This window comes from Gossypium arboreum, chromosome 5 (genome assembly GCF_025698485.1).
Source record: "Gossypium arboreum isolate Shixiya-1 chromosome 5, ASM2569848v2, whole genome shotgun sequence".
NCBI classification, from domain to species: domain Eukaryota; kingdom Viridiplantae; phylum Streptophyta; class Magnoliopsida; order Malvales; family Malvaceae; genus Gossypium; species Gossypium arboreum.
Genome location: NC_069074.1, coordinates 28,871,668 through 28,881,389, shown reverse-complemented (window position 1 = coordinate 28,881,389; position 9,722 = coordinate 28,871,668).

Below are 9,722 nucleotides of genomic sequence, written 5' to 3'. Positions count from 1 at the left end.
GGTTCCCTTGAGTATACCCTCTCGTGTTGTATATGCGAGCGGTGGAGTGAATCACGGGGATAGAGTGGATCCTGATCGTGGTGAATTCTTGATCGAGACTCCTCGATGTCGTGGCTCGCATGGGTCCTTTTCCTTTAACTAGAGCTGACATCATCTCCATCATCTTGGCCATTTGATCTCTTTGCTCGAGTGATTCCTCTCGAGATCTTACCATTAGGTCTCTCGTCTCTTGTTGTGATTTGGCCAGTTGCTCTTGCAATTCTCTTTGAGCCTTTTCCATCCTTTCAATTCTCTCATTGAATTCAGCTTCCATCACTCTAGCTTGTCGGCGCGTTTTATACGGATGACGTGGTTCCAGTCTTGTGGTATTACAACTGCAAATTATATATTTTGTCTTTAGCGACCGAGTATGGGATATGCAATGTATGAATGCATGAATGAGTGCACGAATGTCAAAATGTTAGTTATGCAAGGAATGCAAAAAAAAAAATGGTGTTGATTTCAAGATAGCCCCATATTTAGGCATTTCATTTATCAACATAGTCTATTACACAAAGTTTCCATTTTTCCAACGATTACACAAATTTCCTAGCCACATTGCCTTGTTTCTTCACTTGCTCTAAAAACTCTGATATGCTCGATCTTTGGCTTAGAGGGAATTGGCAACTGAGAACTTCGGCTTCATCTGATAATTGAACAACTTGCATAGCCGCTTATGTAATTTCATTGATCAAGAAGTTGAGTTGCATTTCTTTTCCTTTGAGAGTTCCTTCATACGCGTGAATGTCCCTATCGCATCGCTCACTCTTTTCTTCTAGAGCCTTCAGAGGTTATCTAATTGTTGTTGACGAGATTGCAGCATATTTTCTAGATCTCGTGTTTTCCTTTTAATTCTTGATGTTCGATCGACTATTCGCCAATTCTGCAGTCACTATTTCATACTCGGCGTTCTTCCTTCTTAACTCTATCACACACAGTATAGCCTTTTCCTCCTCTTTCTTTGCTTTTCCTTCCAAAACTCCATTCCTCCCTTGATATTGCTAATTTCTTCCTTCCACTGCTGTCGACTTGCCCAACCCACTATTCTTTATTGTGCTTCTTAATTTCTTGTTTTCCAAATGAAGGTCCCTTAAGTCGTTTCTCACAATCTCGGCTTCTCTTTGTACTTTTTCGCTTCGACCTTTCAACCTGAACTTCAATCTTGGTGATAGTTTTCTTCTTGAAGGGCACTAAGGTCCCGAGACATCTTGGCCTTTTCTCGCTCAAATTCTTGTCTTGCCATTTCAAGCTCGACGGCATTTCCTCCGAGAAAGGATTACGAAAGTGTAACTTGTTGACGAGATCTCACGACTATTTACTCGTTGCTTCCTCCATATGTCGTAATCTTGGGTAAGGGTATCAGATACAAAGCTAATTCCATGAAATAAATTTCCTTCCAAGACTTTGCGGTGTCTCGGACTTTCTTCATATATCCTTCACCCATGAAAGCGAACTCGAATGTGCTAATCCTCCGATTATGGGAGGAATTGTCGCAAGAAAATTGCCTTTGGACCAATAGCGGAGCATATCCAACTCCTCCCCATAACCCAAGTAAAGGTACCCAATCTTGGCTTCCACATTTGCATAGCAGAACTGAAGGACGGATCCAGGGTGCTCTCTATGTTATATTCTCGGCGCGAAGATTTTGAAAAACTGATACCCAATGTTGCTCGGTGACTTCCTTCGGCCATTCTTTCTTGAGGTAAGCTTCTAGCGGGGAGAATGTTTTAGAAAACATATGGAATGGAGTGCGCTCTACCTTCCAGAAGTGACTCAAAATCCAAACATTGAGCAACTGAGCACATCCACTAAATCGTCCCTTTCCAACCCTTCGACAAGTACTCGTGGACCGAAGGTTTCGGCTAGGATAGTCGGGACAGGTCGACTCCTTGTTTTAACCTTCAAGAAATCAACTCATCGCAACTTCGAGATGTCCGAGAACTTTTGGGAAAATGACCAAGCCATAAATGGCCAAAGCGAATAGATTTACCCTTTTCAAAGATGTCGGGATGGTTCGAACCAAATCTCGTAGGGAGGACCATGGAATGCAAATGGTTTCATTCTTCTTTTTATTTGTTTTTCGCCCATGCATCGGTCATGTCTGCGGCCTCACTAACTTTTTCTTGAAGGTCATCGGCTTAGGCTCCTTCACATATATTTTGTCAATTGTACATTGTCGATGCGGAGTAAAGCAAAGATACTCTTCTATGGTTGGAGTCATGTCTTATTGATTGAAGGTCAAACACCGATAAGTCGGGTCCCGTAACCGAACCATGGCTTGAATCAACTGCTCGTCTACACGGATGGTGATCAGTGAGCTATATCTCCATACCTCCCAATGAAAATGTCTCTAGTGTCTGAATCCCACTGATTCCAAATTCGAACCAAATCCTCAAAGTTATTTTGGCGAACATTTACAGTTATATGTTCGGGCAAATTGGCAACACACCCTTCCACTAGACTATCCCCTTTTCTCTCGAGTTTTAGAGACCAGATCCAACCACGGATTCTTCTCTGTTATTTGTGTAATTGACTCCTCCATCGAAACCCGTTTTTGGCAACCAACCTTTAATCAACACCTTCCTAATATGATGCCTATGATGCATGATAAAAATAAAAACAAACAAACTTGGTTAGTAAACACAACAAATATAATTTGAAAAACAAACTAAACTACCCAATCCAATTATTTTGCATAAACAGTGTAAATGAAAGGCAAAAGGCATTTTCCCCGTGTACTTATTTTGGTGACTATAAGCGGACAGAGGTTCGGCATGGCTCTAATTGGATAGCTCGATGGTTCATTATATGCGTCTCGGTTCTAGACAGTATCAATTGCTCGTACTATCATCCGCTAAGATCAAGACGAAGCCTCGGTCATAACCCATCACAGCTCACGAGTTCAATTCGAGGATTACATTTACTTATGCCTATGCGGAGGGACAAGTTAACTCACGAAAGCATAAGTCATATGTAACCCGAAAGTATTCACTAGCTTGTGCGGAGGGACGAGTTAACTCACGAAGGCGTAGCATTTACTTTCACTTAAACGGACGGAGCCCGGGTAGAGAACTCATGTTATGCGAAAATGCAAGTGCACGGTGTGTGGGGAAAAACTCATAAACCTTTACGTTTTACTTAAAGAAACTAAACCAAAATTAAAACCATAAAAATTGAAAACTGAAAAAAAACCAAATAACAAGTTAGAAGAAATATTTACAACACGATACAAATGCATGAATTTTGAAAATGAGATTTTCGGATCACGACCCAAATATTTACTTTGAACAAAGAAATTTGAAAATTTTGACAAAACGTGTTTAATTCGACTCGACTCGCAAGCTTTTCCCCAGCGGAGTCGCCAGCTGTCGCGACGTAAAAAAAATTTTGGTTTGGGGTCGCTAATTGTGGCAATTTATTGAGAACTTTAAAACTGAAGTTTGATTTTTTTTTTACATAAACTGAAAAAAAAAAAAGAAATAAAGATGGGACTTGCCACCGATCTTTTTTATAGGTATGATCGGACACCTAATAAATTTATTTTCTTTAAAAAGAAGGACGAGTTTAGGTCTACGTTAAATCAGAGAAAAAGTAGGGTTCGGGAGTCAGTTACACGCGAGGAAGGTATGAGCACCCTCGTGACACCCAAAATTGGTATCTTTTAAACATGTGTTGTCTTAATTTTCAAAAATACTAGTTCAATTTAAATTCTAATCGTGATCCAATTTAAAAGACGAGAACTTTCAATTTTTGATTTTTGAGAAGGATATACCGTTTTAACACGAAATGACTAATTCCATCCAACATAGCGATGAAATTTACGACTTAACGTTAAACCGTGTATTGCCTCAACTAGTAATTAAAACATAAAAATTATTCATGAAATAAGAATTTGAAATAAATCAAATATGCAAACAATGACATTTTCAAATGAAAAATATTAACATAATACTAGAGCAAGAGCAAAACAATAATAATATTTAAAAGATAAATAAAACCAAACATAAACAAATATAAAGTACATTTAGTAATAATAATATAAGGTAATATATACATAAGATAATATGCAAAAATATAATATATGATATATATACATGATGTATGAAAATATAATGCCTAATAGACATATATATGCAATATTACTAAATATATACGTACTAGATACAAATACACATAGTATAATTCAACATATACAATAATATTAGAATACTATGGACAAGGAAAATACATTTATACTAATAATAGTAAAAGATATATATACACCAAATAATAATATAATAAGTAGCAATAGGAAAATAATAAATACAAAATCAATAATGCAATATACACAAATAATACAAATAAGAAAGGTATATGCATACGGACTATAAAATAAATGTATTAAAATTAATAATAAATACAATATGGGTAAAATAAATATATACATGATATATACATAATGTGGTACTAAGAAAATATATATATATATATATATATATAAATAATAGTATTAGAAATCATATAGTATATATAACTGATAATATTAAAATATATACATAATATTATATATGAATTATTCATATAATATATATTAAAAATTGACTATTAATACATTACTAAAAATATATACGGGGGTAAGCGGCATACACTAATAAATATAATAATAATAACCATGTAATACAATACCAAAAGGTAAATATAATAAAATGATATTAAAATAAAGGTATTAAAAACAAGTAATATACATATGTATACATCTAACAAGGATATATAATAATAATAATAATAATAATAATAATAATAATAATAATAATATTGAAACACAAAACCATTATAATAAAAATATTAAAATAAAGTAATAGAAACATTACTACACATATATATACATACATGAAGATATACACTAATGTATTTCAATAATAATAATAATAATAATAATAATAATAATAATATTGAAATGCAAAAATGTAATATTTAATAAAGAAACAAAAACAAATAAAAAGGACTAAAATTGAACTAATAACAAAGTTCGGGGCAAATGTGAAAGGAAATAAAGAGAAAAGGGCTTATTTGAACGCACAAAAACAAAGGTTGACCAAAAAAGAATTATTCCTCCCATTAAAATGCAAAGACATTAGCGGGGACTAAATCGAAAAGCGAAAAATTATGGGGCCAAATTGAAAATAAAAAATGACTTAATTGTAAAACCTTGAAAAGCGGAAGGACCACAAGCATAAATAACCCATTCAAACAAAACACGTGGATCCTCCTAGCGGGTCGGGTCGGACATGGCGAAAACGACGTCGTTTTGGGGCTTAAGTGTAGCCCCCAAAACGACGTAGTTTTGGAGGGCTATATAAGGCCTAAAATAACCAAAAAAATCATTTGGGGAGAGGGAAAGAAAAAAAAAGAAGAGAGAGGAAGAGAGAAGGGAGAGAGAAGGAGGGAATCGGCCGGGGCCGATCAACGGACGGCCATCGAGGCTTCACGCAAGACGTGCACGGCCACCGCAAAGGTAAATTTTTTTTGTATATTTTTTGTTTATTTTTTTATGTTTTAATATATATATAGGTTAAAAAAAAACTTAAAACCGAATTTAAAATAGAAAGAAAAAGAAATCACCTTAGGTTTTTTTTTTTAAGCTTTCAATCCTTTGATCTTGGTATTTTTTATGCTTGAATGCTATTTCTGTATTTAAACGCTGATTGAATCACTATATTGAATCTGAGATTGAATGTTTCACTTTCTTGTTTTTGTGCTCATTTCTCTCTGCAAAAAATGAAAGAAAAAAAAAGAAGAGTCCCCCTTTACCATCTTTTTCATTCGGCTTTTATAGCCTTATTTACAAACTATTTTTACTATTTTTACTATTGTTGCATGTTTGCTTCCTTCCTCTCTCTTTTGGTGCGGTGGGAGTGTGTGATGGTGTTGGTGGCACAAGCATGGGAGAATGGGAATGGTGCTGGTGGCGAGCGGCATGGGAGAGTGGGAAGAGGCAAGTGGGAGTCTAGGGTTTTGGGATTGGGCTTGGATGTTGGGCTAGGTTAATTTTAGGTTTTGGGTTTGAGGATGGGTTAAATGGTTTAATGGGCCTGGGTATTTTGTAAACGGGCCAAAATTGGCCTACAACAGTGATGCTGGAAAAAACCTATTGAGAAATAAAAGAGAAAGATCAGCCCAAGTTATAATAGATCCAGGAGGTAAGTAAAATAACCATTCCTTAGCAGAATCTGCTAGGGAGAAAGGAAAAGCACTCAATTTGATTTGATCCTCAGTTATCCCCTGAGGTTTCATACTAAGACAAACCATATGGAACTTTTTCAAGTGCTTGTGGGGATTTTCATTTTGTAACCAATGAAAAGTTGGCAGTAGCTGGATTAAGCCTGATTTTAATTCAAAATCAGTATCCATAGTAGGATACGTAATGCATAGTGGCGGTTGTTTTGCCGGAGCTTCGGCCAGTTGCTGAATTATTTGAGACATTGGTTGAGATGCTAGATTAGGGTTTTCGTCAACCCTAGCGTTAAACACTTTTTTCTGGGGAATGGACTTCTACTTTTCCACTTTCTAATGTTTGAGTAGGGTTTTCGTTAACCCTAGACTCTGCTTCGTCGTCGATTCTGATTTCTGGCGGTGGATTACTTTGAGTCTCAACCACCACTGACTGCTTTTTCCTTAGCTTTGTTTCCTTATGATTAGCTTTCGCAGTCTATTCAATCTCTGAATCAAACGCAAGAGTACCTGGAGCAGATCTGGTCATAAGAAATAAAAAAAAACAAGATTAGTACGTTGCCAGTCCCCGGCAATAGTGCCAAAATTTAATGCGGTCGTTGTGAGCATCAAATATATCCTATTTCCTACAAAATAATGAAAAAGAACAATAAAGGGGAAGTAGGGTCGAATCCTCAGGGACTGGATTGCACGAATACTTGTTTTTTGAAATCCTGGGCAGAATCGTGCCCAAGGAAACTTATGTTCCTGGGGAAAAAAAAAGAATTAAAAGTTTTGATCTGGAAAAATAAATAAAAACAGAATTGGAAGTCGGATTGAAATTGCGAAATTAAATAAATTGCCAAAATTAAAATGGAGAATATAAAAATAAATAGAGTTTGGGAAAAGAGAGAGTTTCTTATGTGGCGAGATTCTACCCTCCGGTTGTCTCGATCTGCCTTGGGTTCAATCCTTGGCTTTTAAGTAACCCTTCTCAAGCAGGATAAGCCAGTTATAGTGGAGGAAGACGCTTACGACCACTAGCTCCAAGAATTTAGACTTAAGATTTGGTGGAACCTAACTCTAGCCAATAATCATTTTTGTGTGACTATCTTCTGCTAGATCATCAGTTCTTGACGGTGAATACCACGCCATTTTGTCTCTTGAATTCGCCAACCTCTGATGCAGAAAGCCAACGAACTGACTGTGCAACCTTCCCAAAATGTATAAAGTGCCCGTTCCTTGCACAAGTTTAAAAGATCACCTATTAAGGGATATGGACGGAAGCGTTAGCCCCGTAATGCGGAGAAGCAATGAATACCCTGTTGAGAAGGTTAAGCGTGGATTTTAAGCCTCATGAACCTTTTTGGGGAAATTCAAAAACCTTTGGCTAGATTGGTTTAGTGGCTCATGATTTTGAGAAAGAAATAAATATAATAGAAATGAGATTTTTGTTGAAGAAAATATGGAGAGAATAAAAGACAGAGTTTTTGGGAGAGGGACTGTTTATAGAAAAAATAGATGTCCAATAAGTGTCACTCCATCCCCTATTTATAGTACTAGAAAACCTAGCCTATTCCTAATTAAATACTAAAAGATAAATACAAATAATTAAAGATAAATAAAGATAAATGAAAATAAATCCTAAAATTAAATCTAAATAAAAATCCTTAATAATTATCCTAATATAATTGAAATTAAAATAGAGTCTTGTGCTATAAAATCTCTTCTTTTGCGTTTTAGCCCTTATGTCGTCCATGCTTGTATTTTTGGCACCATTTCTCTCCTACTTCGCATGTTGGCCTACTTTATCTCCAAATTCATGCTTTTTTCCCTTAAATTTATTTCTGCCTTCAATTAAGTCCCTAAAAGATAAAAGATCATAAAATAACCCAAATTAGTATGATCATACTCAAAATAAACATACAATTAGCACATAAAATATGTTGCTCTAGAGTATTATCAATTAACTAGGGTTGCTGCCACCTATACTTCTAGTTAGATTAAGAGTTTATTTTTCTAGTTGAAATAAACTTCTACATATTAACAAGGGATTTACTTTTTCTTCTTATAAATAGATGGCACCGGTAGGGCAATATACATAATTTTAAGATATTGTTACTCTGCCTGAAAATAGAGAGAATTTATTCTCAATTATTAAATCTATTTTTTTGAATAACAATTTCTGTCGGATTCCAATGAGAAGAGATTTTTCACTCGAAGCAGTTTGTGGAATGAGAATAACAAAGAAGGTCGTTCAATTCAAAGTCGGGAATGACAAGAATCCGTCTAGCCAAAACACATGTGCGAATTTGGTTAAGGTTTATTGTTATAAATATCACAAATCGGCTCGATTTTCAAAATTTTTATTTTTCACTATGCAAGAAAATTGTTTTCAAATCTATTTTTTTCCAACACGAACCATGCTCAACGTCACGTCGTGGCATGATGGCCTGACCTCGTCGCGACAACTTACACTCAACATCGCAACGTGATATTCTATTACTGCAAATTGTCAATTGGTTCCAACAAGCTACACCTAGAACATCAATTTATACCTAAATCATTCGTCAAACCAATCAAATACAACATTCATAAAGGCTTAATTCTATAACAATTAATCACTTATGTCCTTAAACTACTTATACGCATACTTTAATTAAACAACAATGCTATCTATCATATGTTAATCAAGATAATATACATACATTTATGTATGAAATTCCAATATGACCAACCTTCATATAGCAAAATATACAAGCCAATCCACTTGTTTAACTATATCTTTTAGCCATTATCAAGCTATTTATTCAAGCTTCAATACAACAAAATCATTAAACTTATCCGAAACCAACTTGACTTGGGTACATGCCATACTTAACTCAAAACAATATAGTACAAAATTTGTTGAGTTGAGGATTGTTTCCAGGATGCTGGGTCTACAACTTACGATCTCAGGAATCAACTATACCTACGCAAGGAGAAAACAAACTGTACGCTAAGCAAAAACACTCAGTGGTATTTTCATCATTTAAGTCAATATAAAAAAATTTCAAAATCAATATGTATTTTTTCTATTCAAGTCTGATACATAAGTAATTGTAATATATAATTCCATGCCAACTATTTACTATACAGTATAAGCATACATACAAGCATATTAACATGTAAAATCACTATATAAGCATACTAACTTGCCACATATCATTCACTTCTTATGTAATGTAATCAATTTTTACTAACATCCATAGGTGCTTATACTTATTCATTTATCAACAACAACCATTAAGCATATATGTTTGATCCCATATCAGTATTTCAACCATATCCGAGCCTAATGGCTCTTTCATAGGCATTCAGTCATTAGGACTCGATTTGAACTTATTTTGCATTTTATCACATACCACTTTTCAAATTCATTTCTTTTTCAAATACCATTAGTGTAACACCCCTAACCTGTATCCGTCATCGGAATAGAGTCGTAAGGCATTACC